Source organism: Microtus oregoni, unplaced genomic scaffold, assembly GCF_018167655.1.
Source record: "Microtus oregoni isolate MIOR12 unplaced genomic scaffold, Mior012 000013F_ref0000133, whole genome shotgun sequence".
In the NCBI taxonomy this organism is placed as follows: Eukaryota; Metazoa; Chordata; class Mammalia; order Rodentia; family Cricetidae; genus Microtus; species Microtus oregoni.
This window is the reverse complement of record NW_024543072.1, coordinates 12,361,249-12,387,794: the sequence shown is the minus strand read 5'-3', so window position 1 is coordinate 12,387,794 and position 26,546 is coordinate 12,361,249. Positions and strand designations below refer to the sequence as shown.

General features: G+C 49.2%; 1 protein-coding gene across 2 annotated transcripts in view; it reads right to left on the bottom strand.

Annotated features, from left to right (window-relative positions):
• Positions 1-26,546, bottom strand: part of Grid1 (glutamate ionotropic receptor delta type subunit 1) — a 748,494-nt gene that overhangs the window by 651,699 nt on the left and 70,249 nt on the right. The window lies entirely within an intron of this gene.

Genomic DNA, 26,546 nt, shown 5'->3' with positions numbered 1-26,546 from the left:
CCCCTCACCCAGGCCCCTCCCACAGCCTGCCTGGGTCTGGATCAAGTTCCCTGTACTAGGTCTCTTCATGTCTAAGAGGACTCACTTCCCAGGGCTGGGGAGATCCAGGGTCAAGTGGATAGCACACAATATGAGTAACCTGGGCTCATCACAGAGCTGCCGCTCTTCCTGTGATGCTGCTGCTACTGCTGCTGCTGCTGCTGCTGCTGCTGAATTCTATCAAAGAACCTGGTCCAGGCAAGGGACCCACCCTCCATGTTTCCCCGCCCCCACTGCCAAGCACCTCTCAGCATAATATGAGGCCTTTATTATTTTTTTCTCTAATGTCTTTTTAAAAATTTTTTATTGAATTTCATTGACCTCTGCATTTTTCTCTGCTCCCCTCTCTGCCTCTCCACCTCCCCCCCGCCCCTAATTCAACCCTCTCCCAAGGTCCCCATGCTCCCAATTTACTCAAGAGATCTTGTCTTTTTCTACTTCCCATGTAGATTATATCCATGTATGTCTCTCTTAGGGTCCTCATTGTTGTCTAGGTTCTCTGGGTTTGTGATTTGTAGGCTAGTTTTCTTTGCTTTATGTTTAAAAAACTACTTATGAGTGAGTACATATGATAATTGTCTTTCTGGGTCTGAGTTACCTCACTCAAAATGATGTTCTCTAGCTCCATTCATTTGCCTGCAAATTTCAAGGTGTCGTTTTTTTTTTTCTGCTGTGTAGTACTTTATTGTGTAAATGTAACACATTTTCCTTATCCATTCTTCGGTCAAGGGGTACCTACCTCATGGAAGAGAAAGTAGGAAGTACACTTGAATGCATTGGCACAGGAGACCACTTCCTAAATATAACCCCAGTAGCACAGACACTGAGAGACCTCCTGAAACTGAAAAGCTTCTGTAAAGCAAAGGACACAGTCAACAAGACAAAACGACAGCCTACAGAATGGGAAAAGATCTTCACTAACCCCACATAAGACAGAGGGCTGATCTCCAAAATATACAAAGAACTCAAGAAATTGGTCAGAAAAAGAACAAATAATACAATTTAAAAAATGGAGTACAGGCCGGGCGATGGTGGCGCACGCCTTTAATCCCAGCACTCGGGAGGCAGAGGTAGGCGGATCTCTGTGAGTTCGAGACCAGCCTGGTCTAGAGAGCTAGTTCCAGGACAGGCTCCAAAGCCACAGAGAAACCCTGTCTCGAAAAACCAAAAAAAAAAAAAAAAAAAAAAAATGGAGTACAGACCTAAACAGAGAACTCTCAACAGAGGAATCTAAAATGGCTGAAAGACACTAAAGAAAATGCTTAACATCCTTAGTCTTCAGAGAAATGCAAATCAAAACAGCTCTGAGATTCCATCTTACACCTGTAAGAAGGGCCAAGATCAAAAACACTGATGACAACTTATGCTGGAGAGGTTGTGGGGAAAAGGGAACACTCCTGCATGGCTGGTGGGAATGCAAGCTGGTACAGCCTCTTTGGATGTCAATGTAGCGATTTCTCAGAAAATTAGGAAACAACCTTCCTCAAGACCCAGCAATGCCACAAAGGATGCTCAATCGTGCCAAAAGACCATGTGCTCAACCATGTTCATAGCAGCATTGTTTATCATAGCCAGAACCTGGAAAAACCTAGAGGCCTTTATTGTTATTAGTAGACAGAAACACAGTTTACTTATTAATGTCTTTTTATTTGTAATTGACACATAGTAATTGATTCTGGTGGGCAATGTTGCCAGGCCTGGTTGGTCTCTACTGAAGGAGGCCTGGATGGGCCAGGGTTCCTTTAGCTAGTGCTGAGTGCTCAATTATTCTTAACCTTTACCACAGCTAGGCCTGAGGATCCCAGCAATGCCAGACTTGCCACCTTCCCACTTCATCTACGGAGCCCAAAGCTACTCAGCTGGAGATCCTATATGTCAGCTAACAACAGGCATTCAGCCCTGGCTACCAGCCTGTGATCTCCCCAGTCAACATGTAGGAAAGTTGAGGTTCAGAGAAACAGCTTGACAAAGATAGCAATGGAGAACAGCCAGCTCCCCACCAAGCACAAGAGGAAATAATTTTATGTGCCTTAACTTTCAAAAATAGCGTCTGGACTAGGACCACTGCTGCCAATTCAGGTGAGGAAACCGAAAATGCCAAACTACTTATTAGCAGAGGCAGGATTCACACCTGCCAGTCAGATTTGGGTCACCTTCTGTCCACTGCAGTCCCCAGGACAGAAAGGACAGATGTCGGGCTGAGAGAGGCCACACTGAATCTTTGGGAGATTTAATCCAGGCTTCCACAAGGCTCACTGCCTAGGTATGCACAGATATGCCTATCTGTTACACATGAAGACACATGCACATATATGCCTGTACGCATCCATTCCTGCATAAATACACATACATATGTGCACAAGAGTGAGCACACCTATCCTTGTCTCTCTTTCCAAGCTGTGTGGGTGACACTAGGAACAGTGAAGTCAAGTTGGTGGGAGTGACATATGGACAGAGTGCAACTGGGTATCCTGGGAAGGGGCCTAGGGGAATCAGGAGCTGATGTGAGCAGGTGCCAGACTGATAGCAGAGGTGGGTGCTGCTGGAGGAGATGCATCCAAGACCCCTGTAGCTGAGAAAGCCCTCGGGCTTCTTTCAGAGCCACGCTCCCCTGTACCATGAGCTGCTCTGTCAGGGTTACGGCAGCTGAGAGCCAGCTGAAGCCGCTGTCAGGAGCTCTTCTTGCTTGTTTCCCTTGGGTTGGGCTTGTCTCAGGCACTAGACAAACCATCAGTACCACTAGAGAGCATGCATGATAGGACAAGCCACGCCAGGCCCCCAGGGAGCCTTGGAGGGCTATGACTTCTCAGGTATCCTAGGATGGCATAGGTTCCTGTGACCAGAGGGTAAAGGGAGTAGTGGGGCAGACCCTGCCTCACCCTCTAGACTGCCTCCAAGCCCTGGCTAGAGAGGTCCTAGGATGGTTCAGACTCTGGTTATTAGAGTCTAGAGGCATTATGTTTCTGCCCTATGGTTCGCCGAGGATGGCAGAGATGAGAAGTCTCTCTGCACTCCTGTGTTCCTCCCTGTCCCTAGCTTGTCTCAGACCCTAGAACTCTGGCTCCTCTTTTGGCTAATTCTGTTCTCTGATCTACCTTCCCCTCCATGGCGTAGCAAAGCTTTTGTTGTTCAATTAATGGGTGCGCCAACTCTTACTTCAATAATCTGCAGTGATGAGATTAGAACAAGGACCATGACTCCTGCCCTCCACGGGATGCCTTGCCCAACACTTTCCACTGATACCTAGTTGTGTCTTATGTACAGGAACCTTTCCCAGCGTCATGTGAGAAAGGGGAAAGATGGGTGAAGCGTACTGTTTACCCATTGTACTTCAAGGACCATGGGCAATACCCACTCATCACTTGGGACAACACCGTTGGGGGAATTGAATCTTTTAAGTTAAGGCTTTTCTGTTCACTGTTGAGAGATGGATCTTTTAGGTTAAGGTTTTTCTGTTCTGCAGAGGCCACCTAAAGGAAGAGGCCCTAAACATCACATATAGGTTATCTAGGTGTTATAGAGTAAAGCTAATGCTAGTGAAGACTGGTAATACTACTAAGCCTTGATGATAGCTGACCTGAGAGGAGAATGATCCTCACCTACCTGCTTGGGTAGGGCAGAAGCTGGGATGTTCATGAGCAGCATCTAACTTTCCCAGAGCCCTGGACACTAGGTTGTCTCTGCCCCCCACTTGTCTTAAAGGTTCTTGGTGCCAACTTGGGACCAGCAAGTAGACAATATTTCGTGTTCTCTCCCCCAGGGTTATAGGCAGGAGAAGGATCACCAGCTAGTGGAGCTGGGCACAGGCCTGACAGGAAAGCAAGCCCTAGGCTCCATGCCAGATCAGGTTTCTAATGCCTGAGGTCCCCTGCCATCTCCTTGGGTGGGTGGGGAGAGGAAAAATGGAAACACTGAATCAATGCGAGGGGGGTCTAATTACTCTGGGTGGCATCAAGGCTCCGATTTTGGGCCCTGGTGTTCCCTTTAATTTGGGATCTTTAAATATTTACCTGCAATGAGGGGAAGAAAATCTTTTGGGCTGAAAGACTATCTGGCAGCAATGTGCTGAGAAATTCATTAAACCACAGTTAATTAGGGGATGAAAGATACATATATAGCTCATTAGTTCAACCCACATAATTTACAACTCTGAGGATACTTGAGTACTATCGCAGGTCAGACTCTCAAAAATACTGTGTTGAAACAGCATCTCATGTGTCTGCTTCTTGGGATCGGCAGGGCAAGAGAGGTCGCTGTGACTGCCACGTGTCTGTCCATCTGTCTGTCCAGGGCAATGGGGATTAGGGCTCCTCAGCCTGTCCCATATCCTGCCAGAGCTGGTGGTGGCTGGGTTGGATGTGCCCCTGCTGCTGGGCACAATTAAGGGGGGAAGAAACTGCCCCCTTGCTGGTGTACCGCTTAGCATGATAGTGCCATGTTGAGCAGGCTTTAAGCTGTATCCAATCTGATTCCTCGACGGTGGATATTATCCTTGTTTTACTCTGTAGCAGACAAAGGAGGTCCATGTGTCTCTTTCCCACAAGGGTTCCTGTTCTGGGCCTCTGAGATGGATGAGTGGGAGACCTTGGCTCCGCTGGGCACTGGGCACTGGCCCCCTCGAGAGGCATATCACTTGAAGCTCAGTAAAAACATAGTGAAAGGACCAGCTAGAGCCCATTAATAAAGGCCTTCTGTATAGGAGATATTGGTTGGTTGGTCTCCTGGTATTCCAGACAGTTTAGAATATGGTGCTGATAACCAAACCTTCCCCACTCCCTCCAAAGATAAACTCCTCGAGGGAGTGTGGTTGCCGGTCCTCATTTCATACATGAGGAAACTGAGGCTCTGCCCACACCTGAAATCATTCTAGTAATAAGAAGCAAAGCCAGCGCTGGACACAGCTCCAGCTGAACCAGGGTCTTCTGGGACTCCTCCTGCCCCTGGGACCTCTGAAGCAAGCAGGGGAGTAACAGATCTCTCTTCTACTAGAGACTTGGTTTTGTCCAGAAGAGCTTCAAGTTCACACCCATTCTGCACCTCTTCCGTCAGTACCGGGATGCTCAAGCCACTTACATTCTCTTAAGACGCTGACCAAACCTTACCTTCCCAGGGGCCCCCTGGGACTCCCCCAGGCAGCACATGCCCCATGCTGCTTCCCCTACTCTAGCACATTTGGTGCATCCCTCTATGAACACACCCAGCACTCTGCACCACGATGATCATTGATGAATCTGTGGGGATAGAACCTCAAAGCGCATGGATAAATGGATGGACGGATGGCTATGTGGTCTGACACAAACTCTACGTTGGTGTGCAAATTCCTTCTGTCTCCAGGAACAGAGGAAACATGTCTTCCTCTAACAAGCTGTAGTCAATGACAACTATTTTTCTACACCAAAGACATTCAACATCTGTCACCTTTGTCAGCAGGAAAATGACATCTCCTGATACCTACTGGGGGTGCTGTGGTGGAAGAATGTGTTTACATAGCTTGTATTCCCTGAGAATGTTATTATCTCCAGGGGTCCCTGGTGCATGTGTAATATTGGTGCATGGCCTAAATCCCTTCCGTGATGATTTCATGCTGGATTTGCTGCGTCTCCAAGCAAAGTCAGAGATGCAAAGGAGGAGCATGTCTTTGGGGCTTCACCAGATCTGTCAGCCAGAAAAATAAGTGGTGATAATATTTGTAATATGTTTACTAACAGAACCAGGGGCTCTACACAGATAACTCCTTTATGACACAAAACACTTAACTAAGATGGAAAATGGCATTTCTCGTGTTAAATTCAAAATGAGCATTTCGTCCCCGGTTGCTAGAAACCCAGTTAATGTCATTAGCTAACTGAGGTTACAGTGAAACCCACAAAGGGTTACTCTTTGATAATTACATTTACTGTAACTATAGAAACAAGGGACATCAGACAAGCCCAGCTGACAGCGCTCTGTTTTCCACTAAGAAAGGCTGTTCATCTGCATGTGGCCAGCTCTAAAGACTGGCTGCAGGTCCTCTGTTTCTGAGTTCAGCTCAGCTCAGCAGCACACTCTCTGGAGAACTGTTTCCCCACAGGCAGCAGGCTGGAGCCCCAGGACACGGGCTGCTGTGATTCTTGATTGGAAACTGATGATAAAAGACAGAGCTGAGGACGCTCTTCCTGTGGCTTCTGCATTGAAATGTGCTCCTAAGTGTGCGGGGAAGTTGGGCTTCCCGGGGCATGGTTCTGTGGCAGATGCATTATTTATGGCCTATGTTCTATTGTGCAAAGCACTTCCCCACACACAGCTCTGGCTGCCTTTCCAAGCACACCCCTAACTCCCTTCCTGTAGGACCAAGAAACACACACACAGTCAGCCCTAGAGCAGGCCTGGAGAAACCTTAGCCTTCTCAGACACTATCCACACCGCAACATAGACATACAACAGGCAAGGCCTAGAACCAACGTCAAAGGGGAATGAGGCAGGAGGCCACACTAGGGAATGGGGAAGCCATCATGCTCTCCAAGTCGGCTAGGCTCCCCTGTAGCCATGGACACACCTCTTCAGGCCCTGTAAGTCCCTGGCTTGGCTTAGGACCCCATCCTCCTCCAGCCACCACAAATTCTTATGCCCCCACCTTGAGCCCCAGAGACCACTGCACTGAGAATCCCTTGCAGATCTAGGGGTGTACCACGCACTCTTCCTAGAGGAATACATCTCAAAGGTATTAGGCAAAAGTCACAGATGACACAGAGAAGCTGTGCCCACTTGCCTGTACAGAGTCAATGGGCCTCACCTGCCCTTGCCCAACATCAACACGCACCATCTCCACTCCTAAAGAGATACACCACGCTCTTGTCTCCGTGGTGGCTGCAGGACAACCACCACACAGTTGCCCTGTAGTCACTGGGCATCCTGAAATCAGGGTGACTGAAGAAGGCACAGGGCCATTCAGATGGTGCTCCCTTCTTTCTTTTCCATGTGGGAGAGGATCAGACATCGTGGTTCTCTCCAACAGCCCATGTAGCCCTACCTGTCTGTCTGTCTGTCTGTCTTCCCAGATAAGCCTAAGCAGACAGATGGCTCGGTGGGCACTCACTCACCATCCCAATGCTAGGCAGCATTCTTCCAGTTCCTGTCAGCCTAAGGCTGCATCTCTGGCCAGGGTTTGGGCTCTGCTTCCTTCGGCAATGAGCTAGCTAGCTTCTGGGGTATTTTCAAAGGCAGTGTGGATGTCATCACTCCACTATAGCTAAGCTTACCCTGATAACAGGAGCATCCACAAGTGAGAACAGCAGTTCTCTCCATTCCAGGGGAGCAGCACCCTAAGCAGGTGTTTAGTGCACAAGGCTATTTAGGATATGTAAATGAGAGTCACACACTAGGGGGACTTTCACAGTTCCCCTGCACTCACAGCCTGATCTGGGGAGCTGTCTAGTCTGTGCACTCCCATTTAAAAATGCTCATCAGGCAGTCCCTCTGTACCTGCAGCATCCTCTCCTCATCTCAGTAATACTGCCCCTGCCCTGCCCCTGGCCCTGGACTTCAGGCGGACAAATGGTTCTGTTCTCTGCACTGCTGTCTCTGATCATCATTCCCTGGGACAACCTGGTTCTTGCCAAACGTGGATCAATTCACCTGCAGCATGAGCACTTGCAGGCATTGATGTAGGCTTGGCATCAGCAAGGAAGGGATCCACATAGTCTCGAGCGCTAAGTCTCAAGAGTCCAGCCTCCAAAATGTCTGTTATGAGGCAGAGGACACTGATTACTAATGATCCCATTGCAGGGACGACTATCACAGGGTTGGGTATCCAAAAAGATGCCTACAGTAGTCCTTACTGAGCAACACAGCGCTCAACAGAGACAGGTGGGAAGTTAGACAGAACAGGGAGAGAAGAGTCGAGAAATTGTAGAACCAGGCTTGGGTTCAGTTACCTTTAAACTCAATAGGAGACAACAGACTAGTGTGGCTACCGTTGGGTGCATTATCGATGAGACAGCAAGCCGATAAAAGCAAGAGGCTCTCTTGTCACATCAGATGTGACTGACGCCGGGTGGTGGTGACGCATGTCTTTAATTCCAGCACTCGGAAGGCAGAAGCAGGTGGATCTCTGTGAGTTTGGGGCCAGCCTGTTCTATAAGAGCTAGTTCCAGGACAGGCTCCAAAGCTACAGAGAAACCCAGTCTCAAGGGAAAAAAAATGTCAGCTGAAAGCTGAGTTATCTTGGGCTCAGCTTTCAGAAGGGACAGTGGTACTGTGGGGCAGGAATAGAAGGACAAAGCCAGCCAGGTATACGCAGGTATGCAAGACAGAGATGCCAATGACAAGCCATGGCTGAGGGACCTAGAGAGAAACAGCAAAGGGGCTGAGTCTGAAGGTGACATGCTTGCCAGCTCCAGACACCTAAAAGGATTGTCCCCAGGAAGATAAAGAGCTGGGGAGACATGCCAAGGACTTTCTCTCCCTAATCCAATTAGAACAGTCTGAAATCCACTGAAACAAAAAGCCTCCACAGCAACACCAGAGCAATGAGCAGAAACATGCCCTATGCCAGCCACTGCAGCCTTCCACCAGCCAGAGTCCTGGTCAGTGTGCCCCACCTCGGTCAGCTTTCCACCCCAGTGAGGCTACTGACCCTCCAGAAACACAAGATGGAATAACAGAAGAAACATAGATAAGTAAACACATAAACAAATACGTCTGCATACAGTCTATGTTTTTAAAAAGTTTGTTCAACATCAGAGGGCCATCCAATCCTAAAATATCCTCAGTGTGAAGCAGAAGGCCTGTGGGATGGTGGAGAGGGTAAAGGTGCTTGCCACCAAGTCAGACAACCTGAGTTCAATCCCTGGAGCCCACAGAGTGGAAGGAAACAGACTCACACAAGTTATCCTTTGACCTCCCCATATACACCATGGTGCATGCATGCGCGCACACACTCACACACAGACACACACATTGAAAGTCAAAAAACAGCACAAGATTTTGCAAGAATTAAATGCTACCTGTCATTTTAAAAATGAAGAAAATACATTACATCAATGGAATAATAGAGTTCAAAATAAATTATTCTGTATGGTTGTAATAAAAGCACCGCCGGGCCGGGCGGTGGTGGTGCACGCCTTTAATCCCAGCACTCGAGAGGCAGAGGCAGGCGGATCTCGGTGAGTTTGAGATCAGCCTGATCTACAAGAGCTAGTTCCAGGACAGAAACCAAAAGCTACAGAGAAACCCTGTCTCAAATAAATAAAGAAATAAATAAAACCACCGTCGGAAGATATAAAAACAAAGTGTATAAGCATATGCATACATATGCAAACAAAAGCATATTTTAAGATGTACTAGTTAGTTCAGGCTAGGATATTCTGTCATAACCAACAACCCCAAAAGTTCAATGGCTTAAGTGTGTTTATGGGCTGAAGCTCTGTCCCAGACCATCTTCCTTACAGCCAAGGGAGCAGGGCCCCATCTCTGATGGTGGAGTAAAAATGAGTGTGGCCGAGCCATAGTGTACCTCCTGGGAGCTCTCTAGCCAGCCCAGATCTGTGCTCCTCGGATCTAAGGAATGGCCTTGAGGGAGCTGCAAAGCCCACTCTACAAGGACCCACACACCCCGCCACGGAAGAAGTGTTCTGCATCCCACCAGGCTCTGTGCCCAGGGGCTTCCTACATCACCCTGAAGGGTAGTGGATTATTATCCCAACTTTGGCATAGGAAACTGAGGCTTTAACAAGCTAGGTGACTACAAAATAATCCAACAGAATCAAGCTTGAAGCCACATCATCCGTGCCAAGGGTTTCTGCCAGTGAGGCTTGCTGGATCTCCGGAGGACAAACAGGACACAACAGAGTAGCCAGCATGGGTCAGAGTGGACACAATCTGACCACTGTTGCTGAGAATGAGGCTGATGAACATGGACCCCCAAACCTGGCACCAGGTATGTGTTCAGTAACTGCCCTTCTCCAGAAGATTGCAAATTTGGAAAGGGCAGGAACCTCATGGGTTCTCTTCACATGAGTCCCCCCAACCTGGAGCAAGCCTTATCCACTAGCTAGTCAGTGCTCCGTCAGCAGCGAAGGTCTGTACCCCATGCTCCTGCCCCAGGCCTCATGTGAACAAGCCCAAGTACAGGACATTTCCCACAACCTTTCTTTTCCCAACCTCTAAGCTGGATCAAGAAACTCCTTGGGTGGAGTAGGAGGAAAGAAAAGGCAAACAGAACCCACTATCCACGAGGTCAGGTGCTACTAGTTGTGAAAAACCATGGGACGTCACCCCACAAAGGCCTGGATAGGTGCTTTCCAGTGCTGCACTTGCGGTCCAGCCAGCAGCCACCAACACACAGGTGTTCCACTTCCCACTGAGAACTCTGAAGGGCATAGCCGCTGGTTTGCCCTTACCATTTCTCAGGGCTAGGCTCTCAAGACAGATGAATGCAGCACTACAATAGCCTCCCTGGTCCCCCAGGTCCTTCTGTCAGGGCTTCCGCAGAGAGGGAGGAGGTGGGGTTGTACCTTTGTTTGGCAGCGGTTGGCACTGCTGGAGCCTGGGCGCTGTTCTCACTCATCCTCCACATTATCTGCTCCCTACCAGGGCCCCCCACTTCGCTGAGAACCACCCAGCGCTACCCACAATGCTACACTGCCTTTCCACGTACCCTAATTCTAACCTCAGTCCACACACGGTTTGCACTTCTACAGGTGTGCACTCCTTGTCCCCAAAAGCTTGGGTGACAGAGCCAGAAACACGCCAAAGCCGGCAGGAAGCTGGTGTTCCCAGGCACACAGCCCCCTCCCCAGCACAGCAGAGGGGGAGTTTGTGGGAACTCCGGCCCCTGCGCTGAGACGGAGCCGATTTATGCTGGAGAAAACATCTTTGTTCTGAGGGTGAAGGGGAGCCATTTCCAACAATTTCATGCTCTGTTCGCAGGCCCAGTGCTGGGGTGGCAGCGAGAGGCTTGTTCTTCGAGGCAGAGCCACATATAATGAGGCTTCTCACTGGCGCGCCCCGCGGCCGTGCCAAAACCCAGGACAGTTATTTATCCATTAATCTGACATTACACACCCTGCATTTTATCTGCTTAAATAAATTTGGTGGTTAGTGTGTGTGCTGGGAAGAGAAACTCCTGCATTCAATTCCTATGCATCCGTGCAGACCACATTACCTCTATAAACTCCCCTGGGCCTCTGGGGTCCCTGAGTCATAAGCTCCTGCCCAGTGGTCTTTCTTGAGCTCAGCAAAATAAGACACTTTCTTCTCTTCTTTCTGCAATCTCTGGGCCCCCCAGGCATCAGAGTACAGAGAGCAAATGGATTCCTAGGACTCAGAGTTTGGGCTGGAATTCTGGTTGTATGAACCTGAACCATCGCCTTATCTTTCCCTGCCAGTTTTTCCCCCGCTTCTCTCCCAGAGCTGCTGTAGAAATTACCAGAGTAATTTGTCACATGCTTAGCACAGTGCCTGGCACACAGCAATAAGAGCTGATTGACAAACACTGACTAGTGTTCATAAGCAGACTTTAAACACAAAGACAGGCTAGACCACTGAGTTTCCCTTGCCCCACCCTACCAGACTCTGTTGAGAAGGTCTCACGAAGGACGCCATTTGAACAGAGTCCCACTGACTGAAAATGCCTGGATCTCAGTTTTACAGTGGATCCAGATAAAAATGAGAGAGGGTAAGGAACTTGTTTAAAAACACAGCAAGTTAGCAGCAGAGCTGGGAGCTGACTCCAGGTCCCCTCCTTCCAGAAGGTTCAAAGCTTTTGTGTTGTTGTTGTTGTTACACTGTGACCTTGGATGCTCAAATAATTCATTTTTATGTAACTAAGTTCTCCCCTTAAGGCTCAGGCTAAGCCACGGAAGAGTGGAGGTCACCTGCCTCTCACACCCCAGCAGCCGCATCACTGAGGAACGAGGAGGCCAATCCCAGGAGCAGGTAAAAAAGCCTTGCAACTTGGACAACTCCAGTGTCCTCCACTGCAGCCTAACCACCCCTGAATGACTTGCCCATCACCATCATTTCCTTTCACCTTCTGGTTCTCTGCAACATCTCTGTGGCCTGAACGTAGCAGAACTCTCAGCCTGTCCTCTCTGGGTCGTGTGTGCCCTCCGCACCTTGCCCCATTTCCTCCCTGCCCCAGAAGTTAAACACTGCCTCCAAACTGGGAGACACCTAGTCCCTTCTGCCCCCTACCCTAGCACACTACCATGCAGCCCTGGATGGAGGCCCTCTGGATGCAGCTTTGCATGGAGACCCGACCTAAACTCATCATCCCACTTTCGAGTCTATCTCCAGCCATGCCCGTTCCCTAGCCACTCTACCTTCCTCACTGGACTACCAGGGTCTCTCCCATCGAGGGACAGTGATACCCCATGTTGACTTTGAAGGTCAGGTGGACTGCGGATGTGAAGTAGTGAGTCTGTGACCAGACAGAGAGGAGCCGGCCATGTGTCCCTCGCGGGAGTTGCTTTGCCCAGGCAGCCGCAGGCCCAGCCCCTGCCTCCTTCAGAACAACAGAGAGGCAGGCACTCGGGCAGACAGATGCCCAACACAGAGACCTCCTAAGGCCTGGTTTCAGCACACAACCCTGTCTTCCTTGGCCCTGCGGATGAGGAAGCCTCTGCAGGCGTCCCTGAAGCCAACTGTACTCTGTTGACCAGAAGCTCTGGGGGGAAGGGTGCTTCTCACAGAAGCCTGGGTCCCGTGCTTGCCTGGCCTTTTGCTTTTGCTGACTAGTTAAGTAACTAAAGCAGCATGAACAGGAAGAGGGTCCCCTGGCTACACACGGAGTGGGGGGGTGGAGGCCAGGCAGGGGCTGCTCATTGATCCCACCCGAGCAGCCTGGCCCTTTCTCTTTCCCTCCTCCTCTCCTTTTGGATTGTGGTCAGGTCTCTACCCCTGTAAAGCAACCCAGGTCTTAGATTACATGAGGTTCCAGTCATTTCAACTGCACCTATCCCCACCACGTGGGCCAGGCACTGGATCACATGATTGAAAATTCAAGAATTAGAGACAGCTCCTATGCTGCAGATGAGAACAGTAGGCTAACCCGTGTAGCCTTAACCCAGATGTGTCAAAAGCCAGAGACCCAAGCTTTACCTCCAGCCCTGCCGTCTCATCCAAGATCTGCTCTTCCCCCCCTCATGACCATCCAGAGGGTTTGCTATGGCTCCTCCTGGACCATGGAGGAGGACGCAGGAGTGCCAGGCTCACACACGATACAGATTCTGATCAGTGGGCTGTCCTCCCTCAGCCCACTGAGCTTCACCTGTCCCTTGGCAAAGAGGAAGTCAACATTTCCCAGTAGTAAAAAAACTGTTCCTGCCTGGACACCATGTGAGTCAATCTTGTCCAACAGTTCATTTTCATTGTGCAACTTTCCAGGCGACAATGACAAGTAATGACTGAAGAGCTGAGAAGTCACCGATCTTCAGTCCAGCTTCTCTTCCCCCTCATCCCGCCTAGCCTCTGGAATTCTCTGTCATGCCACTCACCTCTCCTACTTCCAGACCTCAGAGATTCCTCCTGCCCAGGGATCCACTTGCAGAGTTGGCCCAAGCTGCCCAGTGGGGCACCAAAAAAAAGAAATAGGTCACCAAGGAACACAAGCCTGGAGCTGCCCTGCTGAGATTGTCACTGATGGCCTAGCCTTCCTCTCCACCCATGATCTTTACCTCACAAACACACCTGTGACCCTGTCAACAAGGCCCAGTGCACAGCACCAAAGACCTCATCATGACACTCCCAGAATGGCCCTCGAATCATGCCCAACCCTATTTTTAAAAAAATAAGAAAACCACTCATACACAGGACAGACATCCCTGACCCACCACTAATCCCAAACCACCACACCAGGACCCTAAATTCACTTCACAGGTTACTAGCACTTCTTCACTGTAACATGAGGGCCTGCTTGTTGGGGTTTCTGTCCTGCCCGGTTCCCGCATTCGTTATGTCCCAAATAAATCATACAGAGGTCTACATAAGTTATAAACTGATTGGCCCATTAGCTCAGGCTTCTTATTAACTCCTATAACGTAAATCAGCCCATTATTCTAGTATATGTTAGCCACATGACCTTTTTCAGTGGGGCAGGTCACATCTTCCTTCTTCAGTGTCTGGGCAGGACTGAGGAGGAATGAGCTTCATCCTTCCCAGAATTCTCCTGTTCTCATTGACCTGACTCTACTTCCTGTCTGGTTATCCCACCTATACTTCCTGCCTGGCTATTGGCCAATCAGCGTTTATTTAAAATGGAATTGACAGAATACAGAATTGTCCCACACCACTTCACAGCCAAGGACTCCCAGGCTAGGCACCTGCTCTTATTCCACCCGAATCTGGCCCAAAGTTTCCCTGTCAAGTATGAATGGGAACCAAGCTTCTCAGATGGGGACTGATGAGAGAAGCACTGGTTTGTCCTCACCCCCAGAACCAGGTCTCCAGTGGGGTGCTGGTCCAGCCCAATCTGCAGCCTCTACTCTAGGACCTGCTAACAAGATGGGGGCACCGGTCCACTCGTCCTCTCAACTGCAGTTCCCTTCCCTTGGGTTATAATTTTGCTGGCCTTCCCTGTCAGTACCCTGTCCCTTTAAGAGACAAACTCCAGCCACTCCCAATCTTTCCTTTCCCACAGAGGCAGGCAAGCTAGTCTCCACTCTCTTCCCCCACCCCACTATTCTTCTGAAGAGGCAGCTCTCTGCCTCTCTACTTCCCTCTTCTCTCTCCTAGTCTCTTTCTCTATCTCTACCCCCCTTTCTCTTTCTCTCTCTTCCTCCCCTTACACCACCTTTCATAAAACTCCACTCTCAATCTCCATCCGATGGCATATTCTGTTTCCTACCTGGTTGGTCAAAAGTGAGACCCCAGCCTTCTAACGACCCTATATCCAAGGACTCTGGGATGATTGGTCAAAAGTAACTTGGTCTAAAACCCCTATATCCAAGGAGTCTGGGGTGATTGGAAGCATCACCCCAGTCGCTGGTATCTATCCTTGGGGAGCCAATGGAGCACCAATGAAGTAGAAAACCCCATCTCAAGCCCCTTCCCCCTGGGAATTGCCTTGGGCCAGACTCCACCTCCCCTCCCCAGGGAGGGTCAGGACCACTCCCACAGGCTATAGGCTCAGGACAGAAAAAGGAACACGTGGTTGCATGGTCTCCCCCACCCCTTCCCCTTCCCATGCTCCCGACCACCCAGGAGCATTGCATTCATTACACGTGGGCATCTTTGATTTGGTCTAATCTGTTCTAATTAGAGTTATTTTGCATCGGCAGAGAGGCCCTTCTTAAGAATATTTCTAACACTACCCGCTGCAGTTTTCCTACCCTACTCTCCACAGGTTCCAACAAGGTCCATCTCACGCCAAAAATCATAACACCTAGGAGTCCTAAAGCCACCCACAGCAGCTTCCACTGACTCGGGAAAATTTTAGTGCCCGTGCATCCTCAGGTTCACAGCAAGGTTGTCCCATGCTCACCCCTCCCAGCTGGGACATGGGATTCCTCTTCTACCCCTGGACTTCCCTCAGGTCCTGCAGAGTCCTTGTATTCAAGAGCAATGGTAAAGAAATCGCTGTCCCTGTGTGATGACAGTGCCACCCAGTCCTCACCCGGGCTTAGTGCCACACCCGTTTCAACTTTACATCAGAGCATAGATTCTGCCACAGCAGACAGCCACAAATGTGTGGTGTACAATAAGCACATGAGGGGGCCTCCCACCTAGTGCCTCATGAAATAGCTTAGCCTCTTAAGCTGGGTGTCATTATTATCCGAATTTCTGCCTCAACAAAGAAAGCTCCAAGAAACAGATCAAAGGCCTGACATGCCACCATCAACAGGCAGGGCTATAGACAAACCAAACCCTGCTGGAGCCTGGGGCTCTACTGCCTGGGATCACATTGGTCCTGATAGGTCAGGCAAGTTTGCTCTCCTGTGGGCAGGACTGGACTCCAGACTCAGTGCTGTGAAGTGCCCATCTCTCCCAGACACTGAACTGTAGCTCCAGGGAGTACAGGGTTGCTGCCTGCATCTCCCAGGCAACCCAAGAGCTTTTGTTCACCAAGAATGGAGCTGATTCATCCCCCTAGGGTGAACAGCAGGAGCTGCCGGCAGGGGAGCTAGGTTTAGCTGTGCCTGCAACTAGGAGACTTGGGGGGAGGGGAGGATGAGGTTTTTGCCCAGCAGGTAGTTCCTAGCACCAGCCACACCCACCAGCCAGAACTCTACAGCCAGCAGTGGCTTAAGGGGTGGACAGCAAAAGAGACAAAGGGATATGACATTTTTGCTCAAAAGGAAAGAAGGCCTTACTCTCAGTCCTGTCCCTCCTAGGACCCTCCTTCCTGATACAGGGCCGTAAGTCCCCAGGGCTGAAGACACACAGGCCTTGGTAAAGTCCCAGCTGCTGCTCTGGGTCTCTGCCTGTGCACTTCCGTTCCCCAGACAGCAGCATCCCCTCCCTCCTTTCTCCTTCCTCGCTGGGGCTTTCTTATCTTTGAACTGGAGCTGCAGACACCAGGCAGAGTGAGTCACTACTTTAGAGCACTCCACTGCCCTGGGCTTGCTGTGTCACACACAGTCCAATCGTGTTGAGCCCCCCTCCATGTATTACGACTGTCCCTCTACCAGACTGTGAGCTACAGAAAGGGGACAGGGCTGTCTAACTGTACAGTCCCAACTCCCTCACTCTGGGCCTCACATAAAGCCCGGAATACCCAATACCCTCACTAGCAGGGAGGTGCAGTGTCTGTTGATCCTGCTATGGGCACCCAAGCCCAAAGGACTCCCTCGACACTACTGACTCAAGCTTGGCAGACAGCCTGTACTGGCCAGTATGGTGCAAGCAGCTAAGATGACATTTGTTCTAAACAAAAAGGTCAGAGCTAGTTTTTGTTCTGCAGCTCTCTCCCCTCCACCATCACCAGGATTCCAACAGTAGCGCTCATCACCTCTTTCTGGAATGAGGAGCTGCCTGTCATGAACAGAGCATGCAACCAACAGCCCCTGGGAGACAGGCAGCCCAAGCAAAAAACCTCAGCACAACAGGTTGGTTGTTACTGCAACATGGGCCAACCTATATTCCAACCTACACCAGCACTGAGAGGGCAGAGCTTGCAGCAGCCAGGCCTGCACAGGGGTCAGGGACCAAGTGGAAGCTACCAACACCTCAGCTGGCTCCCACCTGGGTGGGGCTAGTGAAAACTTCTAAAAGGATAATAAAAAATAATGGTGACTGTTACAAATATCAGGGTTTGCAGAACAAATGGCTTCAAATTTCAGCTAAGTCACATCGAACTTGGACAAATCCCTGCACTTCTGTGAACCCCAGAGCTGAAAATAAACGCTTCCCAGGGCATTACTAAATGATCAGCAGAACAACACACAGAACTGGGAACCGCCCACTGCTGGAGGGCATTTGAACCCTTCACTTCCTCCAAAATATCTAGAAGGGATGAGCAGACTCAGTAAACCATCTTTCATGCTCCTGATGGTCCATGATCACTGAGATGTCAAAGCAAAAACCCAGTCACACAGAGACACTAACACGGACGCACATACACACACACACACACACACACACACACACACACACACACACTCCTTCAGGACCCTGACGCCTTCACCGCACTACGCCTTGGTCACTGTAAATCCTCCTGTCCTCACAGGCCTGCTGGGAGAGAAGAACCCACATCCTTTCTGCTCAGCCAACACCAGACACGACTGGCTTTCTCCTTCCCCTCCTTTGTTGAAATCAGTCTGCACCCTACACACGCGCACACCTCACACACGCGCACACCTCACACACGCGCACACCTCACACACAATCACACACCTCACACACGCACACACCTCACACACGACCCGAAAGCAGGACTATCTGGAAAGAGAAATGAACAGCCGACAGAAGCAGGGTAAGTATAAGAATGATGACATAGACGAACATACCGTGAAACTTATTATTTGATCTTGTATGTTAGCTAAAACATACTAATTAACCAGCTAATCAATTAGAAAAGAGTTTCTGTCGTCACAGAGGAAGACCCAAGGGAAGGATCAGGAAAAGTCCAACCAATGCCCTAGGTTCAAGACTGACAGTAGACCTTGGGGAGGTAGGCAGCCGCTACAGGGCAGAGCAAAAAGGAGAAGCCCCCGGAGAGAGAGGTCTGTTCATTTGCGAAGGTCCCATTCAAGTCTGCGGCAGAGTTAGAAGAATAACCGAGAACATCTCAAGGAGAAAGAGCTAGTGCAATGGCCCCACAGGTGGAGGTGCTCGCTCTCCAGCCTGGAGCCCAGATGGTGAGGGAGAGAACGCATCCCTGGGGCTCCTCTTCGCCTCCAAATGTGTATTGTGGATACATGCACACATGCACACAGAGAAGTAAATATAAGCTGGTTTTTTTAATATTTGAGGGGCTGGCGTCTGGCACGCACACAGGGCACAGAACAGTGTCAGTTTTCAGTCAGAAACCTCTGAGTTGCCGGGCTATGAGCTAGTTGGAGCGCACACAGACCCTGCCTCTGCGGCAGCTCTGCTTCCTGACAAACAGTGAAAGCAAGACACAAAGGCCTGACTGCTCAGGTAAGCGTGTCGATGCGTCCCAGAATAAAGCTCGAGGACTTCTAGGAATACGGAGGTGTCTACCTCGCTGTCTAGAACCCAGTCAAAGCCACTTGCTATGTGAAAAATCAAGAAAAGGATTATCCATAGGAAGGGAAAAATCTAGCAAAAACTGAACTAACACCTACACAGATGTCGAAACAGGCAGAGAAGGGTATTAAAGCCGTCTTTACACCATGTCCGTGCTTAAGACTGAAGCAACAACAGGTTTGAAAAGAAGATGAAGATGAAAGGCCAGCTACGACACATGAAAGGAGAATGTGCGAGACGGGAGAGGCAGAGTAGACAGGGCAGAGAGGGAAGTTAACAAGCTTGAACACATGGGAAAAGAAACTGTCCAAAATGGAACAGTTGCTGAGGGAGGGAGGGAGGGAGGGAGGGAGGGAGGGAGGGAGGGAGGAATTATATCATTAATGAACCCAGGGATAATTCCAGTACACCAATGATGTGGGATGCCCTTCTGTACATTGCAAATATGTGTTACTTTTATTGGTTGATGAATAAACCGGCTTTGTCCTATGGCAGGGCAGACTATAGCTAGACAGGAAAGGCAAACTGAATGCAGGAAAGAAGGCAGAGACGAGAAAGACATCCAGCCTGCTGGAGAATCAAGATGTGAGAGGTAACAAGCCAGGAGCCTTGCGGTAAAATATAAAATGATAGAAATGGGTTAATTTAAAAGTAAGAGCTAATTAGTAAAAAGCCTGAGCAATCGGCCGAACTTTTGTAACTTAACATAAGCCTCGGAGTGTTTATTCGGGATCTGGCAGGCGGGAGAGAAACTTCCAGTTACTCACCAACATACATATAACTAGAAATACGGGTGAAAAAAAAAGAGGAAAACACTCACAGAAATAATTTATTACAAGTTGCAAATTAGATCAGCACTATAAACACACAGATCCTAACATCTCAAGCAACTTCATGCGGAAGAAACACGGGAAGAAAACTACACTAAGCACATCAAGCAGGATAAAGGAAAACATCATAAAGGCAGCCAGACTTTCTTCTGTGTTCAAAAGAAGGAAGATAAGAAGCAAAGCAACGTCCTCACCAGAAATAAAAAAGTGAATAACAAAGACTGAAGCACCATCTTCAAGAGTGCCGAGAGAAAAAATATCACCCTAGATACTGTACACTCAGTGACAGACAGGATCTTTTAAAAACAAAGGTGGAACTAAAATTTCCTCTCCAAACATTTTTCAAGCAAAGAAGGCACTAGCCACAGTCAAACTTCGTAAGAGTTCCGAAACACCACCAAAGGTCTGCAGCCACCATGAAAGCAGCTGTTAGGGTTTGGAAGCTGAGTGTCCCCCAAGGCCACGTGTGAAGATTTGGTCACCATTCTGTGGTTCTACCAGGAGGTGGTAAAGCCTGGGGGGGGGGGGGGGCTAACATAGTGGGAGTTAGATCCCTGCAAGGGTCAGTGGGAGGGGACTGTAGGAGTTAGATCTTTGCAGCGATCTGGTGGGGGAATACTGGGATTCTGGCTCCTGCTTCTGTGCAGCTGCCTCTACAATGCACCTCCACCATAATGCATTGCTCCCCAAAGTCCCAAAAGTTATTGGATCAACGAACCCTAAACTGAGCTCTCTGAAACCATGGGGGAAAAAAATAAAACTTTTTGCCTAAATTGACTTTTCCCGGGTATTTTATCACAGTAATAAAATAAAAATACTTAATAAGAAAGGGACAATTTTTAAATACTCAGAAATCATTATAACATTTCTTCTTGCTTTTGATCTCTCTGGTTTCTGCCACCAGCACTGTGACATCTTCAAGTAGTGACATCCTTGGCCAGGTGTGGTGGCACACACCTTTAATCTCAGCACTCAGGAGGCAGAGGTGGGCAGATCTCTGTGAATTTAAGGGCAGCCTCTACATAGAGAGTTCCAGGACAGCCAGAGTTATGTAAAGAAACTCTGCCTCAAAAAAAAGTAGTGACACCCTATGTGTGTTTTGTGAGACACCCATCCCTAATCTACAGTGAGCGAGACTGAAGGAGTGGGGGCCAGAAAGCCATCCTTGGCTGCATAGTGATAAATTGTCTTGAACGAGAAAGTTACTGTCTGTTACTATCTATCTGGGGGCTACCCTGGAATTTAGACAGAGCAGGCATCTCTGGAAATAGTGTGAGACAAACCTCTTACACACCTGAACAAAAGGAATGGTTGTGTTGTGCACTTCCTGAGCCCTGGGAGGGAAAGCTGGGCATGTTTCACTGGGGAATTAGAAGACCCCAAAATCATCCACTTTTGCTGGGGAACTCAGAAAGCCAAACTTTGCACAAGGACTAATGCATGCCCAGAAAATATCAGGGAAGACCCTAGACTTTCAACCCTGGCTGATCCCTGGGCTGGGTGGAGCTGAAGTGTTGAGGAGGCTCCCAGCAGAGTCAAGTCGCAAAGACTAGAAGAGATTTGGGGCTCTATTTTGCTATTATTAATATTAGTAGTAGTAGTAGTTGTTGTTGTTGTTATTGTTTTTTTCTTTTTTTTCTTTCTTTTTTTTAAGGTTATTTTTTTTAGATTTATTTAATTATGTATACAGTATTCTGTCTGCTTGTATGTCTGCAGGCCAGAAGAGGGCACCAGATGTCATTACAGATGGTTGTGAGCCACCACGTGGTTGCTGGGAATTGAACTCAGGACCTTTGGAAAAGCAGGCAGTGTTCTTAACTGCTGAGCCATCTCTCCAGCCCCCTGTTGTTGTTATTGTTGTTATTGTTTTCAGTTCACAACATTCAAGAAAATACCATTCAAAACATTAGCTGAACACAACTTCAGTGACCAGACGAGAGAATGAATTGTAGTCTTTACAACAACAATAACAACAAAGACAACAACCAAAGTCTGGGGGCCAGTGAGATTGCTCAACTGGTAAAGTTGCTTGCCGAGCAAGGCCAGCAACCAGAATTTGATTGTTAGAACCCATATAAAGGTGGAAGAAGAATGTCAACTCCACAGAGTTGTCCTTTGACCTCCCATGTACACCATGACATACACACATGTGTATAACACACACACGCAGAAAATTTTAAAGGTACCAAGATCCCTTAGTGGGGTGCTCCAACAGAATGCCATCAACCACGGAGCTCAAGTAACAAAAATATAGTGTCTCAGAGATGTCAAGGATGGCAGCTTAGGTGGGGATATTAGCTGGGCCAGTTTCTTCCAGGAACCCTGCAGAAGGAACCAACAGGCTCTATTCCAGGACCCTCTGTGCCATCTTTCCCTTACTTTATGCTGTGCTTTCTCACAAAGATAGGAGAGGGCAGAGGAGGACTCAAGCGCCCTGGACCCAGAGCTTCCACTCCACAGACTGTGACATGTAGAAGGGACCAAAGCATATCCCCTTATCTAGCTGGAGGAGAGGGCTCAGCAGAGCTGCACAGAGTTCCATGGGATAGGCTTAAAAGGCAAGCAGCTCGGGAGATGCTGTGGCTTTGCAGTTCGCCTATGTGGCGTGCACATACTCACGCAAGCACGCATACACACACACACCAAACACGTCTTCAAACACCTGCCTTCATACTCACCTGTCTTGTATACACCTGCCCTTTCACGTACACTTGTACCTACAACTGTTCCCACACACCTGCCCCCACATACACCTGCCCCCACTTTTGCTCACACCAGATACACAGAGCCATCCTCACTCACGCACCTATATGCAGACACCTGTCCTCACAGAAAAATCCATGTGCATGTGTGCACACCTTGCTGCATACAATGGCACACCTACATCTGTATCTGCACATGGAGCCCACCCCATCTGGTCGCTGCCACTTCATCCATTCTAGATAGAGGATCCACTTCCCACGAGGCTCTGCTTCACTGGAGCTAACAGGAATCTGGGAGTTCTGTTTCCAAGCTAAGGAGACTGGAGATGCTCCTCTGCCCAAACCAGAGCCCCTGCTCACAAAACAGCACCCACTGCCACCACTACTGAGCTAGAGCAATCTTAGCCATGCTGAGCCAGCCCATCTTCTGCCAGCTCCCAGCCAGAGGACCAGGAGGCCACCCGGTGCCATCGCACTGCGAGACCATTCAGAGAAAGCACAGTCACAAGTGACAAGCACATGCCCCCTAGTTCATGGGCTCTAAACACAGCAGTCAGAATGGGAAGAAAGGCCAAGTGAGCGCCCAACAAAAGCAATCGCTGAAGAGAAATCAGGATGGCAGCTGCTATCAGGTGCCCACACTCTAGAGCAGCAGCTAAAGGCAGGGCAGAGATGATATCAGAGAGAGGTGATAGATATGAGATGCCAGAGAAGGCCCAGGCAGGCAGGGATCAATGGGAAAGAAAAGGACCGGTGGGCATCCAGCCTTAGCTCTACCCAGACCTGTTGTCAGCACCTGTTGTGACATTGTGGTCATGCAGTGCAATGGAGCCTCCTTGCCTGCAAATGCTTCAAGGCCCCAGGTTGCTCAGATGGCTTTGGAGCCTACACATCAGCCATCTTCCCTCTGTGGAGACTTGGAGTCGGGAGGAACAAACAAGCAGTATGCTCCTGGTAGTCAAGGACCTTTGCCTCTGTCCCTCCCTAGGCCAAGAGAAATGCCCAGGATGCCCCTAGTCCATCCCACCCACCCTCCCCATACCAGCAACACAAGACTCGACAACATAGCAAGGCCCTACTTCGCTAAAGCAAGGCACTACCGACATCATCTGAGAGCGGTGGCTCAAGGCTCCCAACATGTAGGCCAGACACCGTCTTGCTGTATCTGTCTCCAGCTGCCACCCCAGGAGTTCCTGGATGGCATACACAGGCTCACTAGGCATATGATGTTCACAGTGAAACCCTGTAGTGCCATGCTTCCCTAAACTCAACGTGTCATCCTTGATGACCCACAAAGGGATGCAGCCGGGAGACTTGAGCCACTGCATGTCACAGAAACAAAGGGGACAGCTTCTAGTCAACATGCCACCGAAGTAACCAGATCCAGACCCCTCAGACATGACCAATGACACGTGAAACCTGTGCCATGTCATCTGTAGGCAGGTGGAGGGTAAGCCAGAGAGCAGTCATCACAGATGGACAGACAGCGTGGCATGGGCTCAGCTGGCTTAACAAAGACCAATGCTGCCCATGCACTCGGCCTTTGGTCAGAGTGAACATGTATCAGCTACACCTGCTCAGTGGTTCTGGAATACCAGGCTCCATTCTGAGCTAAAGCAGTAGGGGTAGATGTTGGTGCGGTGTGGCTTAGACATAGCCATAGGTACAGATGATGTGTAGGGATAGGAATAGGGATGAGGGAGACATAGAAACAGATAAAAGTTGAGCTGTTAGAATGGGTGTAGGTACAGATGAGATGCAGATATTAGCATAAGTATAAATATAGATTACGGTATGGCTTAGTGGTGGATCTGGCTAAATAAATAACAGGAAGGCGGGTGTCTAGATAAGGTATGGGAGTATAGAGGCATATATACAGTCACCTAGCGTGGAAACGGATATTTTGTTTAAGTATAGATACAGGCTCCTCTCAGATCTCACCACAAACCTACACGGTGGAGATATTTACTCCCCTCCATAACAGGAGAAAGGTATGAAGAAGAGCCTGGACCACCAGAATAAGGCAACCTAGAAATCAGGCCCTAATAAAAGATTTGGAAACGATGCCATGGGGAGTAACCAGCATTCCCCAGTTCAGGTGACTGAAAGTATAAAGGAGGTGGATGCCATGATTCCAGCAGCAGCAGGAACATTCCAGGTCCCTGTATGATTTCCTCACTTGTTTTTGTCACTAAAACTGAGGAAACCATCATAGGCATCAGACACTCACTCCACAATTTCTCCCATGAGTACGGCCAAAGGAACATAGGTGAGATTTGAGGCAGACCCTCCAGGAAGAGCTTCTCCAGAGAAGACAACATGTGGTTGAGATCCTGGCACTGGGTCAGATAGATGCAGAATGGATCCAAAACCACAGCCTGCCAGACACCGGAACCCTGCCAAGTACTGGCCATGGGCATGAGAAACTTAACTGCTTCTAAACCTCCGGCCCCTCTGAAACATGACTATAACTATGATGCCTTCCGTTGAGAAGAACCTAATTATCTTCACTCAAGCACCCAACGAGAGCTCTATCAACACTGACACTTGTCATTAGGCTTGGGAAGGGACTGAGGGACACATATAGGGCAGAAACTAGGGCCTTCAATCATCAACAGGGATTCAGCCTTTTGCTTGGGCTCTTGCCAGATCCCAGGCCTCAGGACACAGATATAGCCATGCAGTGCTTGCTCCCACAGGCCATGCTATTGGGACTCTCGGGAGCCCCAGGGGCTGGTAGGGAAAACAGATGCATGACTTCTGGCTGTGTTACGAGGGAATTTTTAAAAAGGGACAGTGACCACTCCATCCAGGGGCCAGAAGGTTACACAGCTCAGGACCTTAAAAGCTAGTAAGATGAGAGCCACCTGGTGGGTTTCTTGAACTGGATGACATGTCAGTAGTTAGATTAACTCTGGGCTGTGTACTTTCAGCTCTGAGCTTGTACTGCCCCAGATTTTTCTCGGGTCTCCTAGCCATGCAAGCTGAAGGTGGCTGCAATCAGGATCCATAGATGATGTGCCCGTAAACCCCAAGAAAATCGTCCTTCATCAATGATGGTCCCGCTCTCCTCTTTCATCCCACGTGGCAGCTCAGCTCTGCAACTCTCTGCCTCCACCAAACGTGCCCACTTCTGAGTCATTCCGTCACCTCCTCTAGAAAAAGGCACCTGTAGCTATGCTCACAGCAGTCCAAAGATGCTCTGCCAAAGGCCAAGCCATATGGCTGAATCTAAGTATGTGCACAAAGAGGAAGGATAGGGATCCTTACCGCTCACCACTGATGCACCTGCTTGCCAATCCGCAGCCAAGTGCTGTGGCAAATGCCAAGAGACTCCCACGTCCCCTGCACAGTTACTCCCTCCACAAGAACTGCTACTGGGAAAGAGCTCAGGAAGCTGAAGAGGGGACAGTATTTCCAGGGAGGACACTACATGGATCACAGTGGTTCTGTCATCTGGATTGCATGCAGTATAGAGAGGGCGGTCCCTCTTGCAATGGGCACCTGAAGATTTGCTGGACCCACAGGCAAGACTATTATTCTAGAATGTGATCAACATCCACACTGAAAACTTGATCTTCAATTGATGCAAACAAAATGAAACTTTATGGGAGCCAAAAAGCCCTGTTGAACTGCCACAGGCCCTCCTGGGTGCTTCTGGAAGAAAAGCAACATAATTGTGTCCCTGGAACATGGTACCTCAGAAGTCAGGCTCCTGCTCAAACTTCACTGCAACCATTGCCTCCTGAGACCAAAGCAGCAAGGCACAAACTTCAGAGAAAGAAGCTCCATCCAGCAGTGCGTATTGGTGTCCCTTCTCTCCCTCAAATAGATGGCCAAGGCCTTCACTGGGAAGTTCTATGGGGCAGTATTATCACTTATGTCACCTTCATAATAGAAACTTTTTTAAAAAAATTTATTTATTATGTATACAGTGTTCTGCCTGCAAGTATGCCTACAGGCCGGAAGAGGCCACCAGATCTTACTGCAGATGGTTGTGAGTCACCATGTGGTTGCTGGAAATTGAACTCAGGACCTCTGGAAGATCACAAAGTGCTCTTAACCTCTGAGTCATCTCTCCAACCCCCTAATCGTAAATTATTAATATTAGAACATCAGCAAGTTGAACCATCCACAAGTTTCACTCGCCGCCTTCATAGGCGAGCGCAGGCCATTTCCACCTTACTTCCTCAGGCCCCTGATGCCGCATCTCATGGCCTGCCCACTTTCCCAATGGCTGCTGACTTAATCTTGTAAAATGGTTCTGACTGTCCCAGCTCCCTGCTTACCAAGCCACAGGGCTGCTCTAGCCTGCACCCTCTCCGCTTCATGTTCTTCTCCTGTCTGC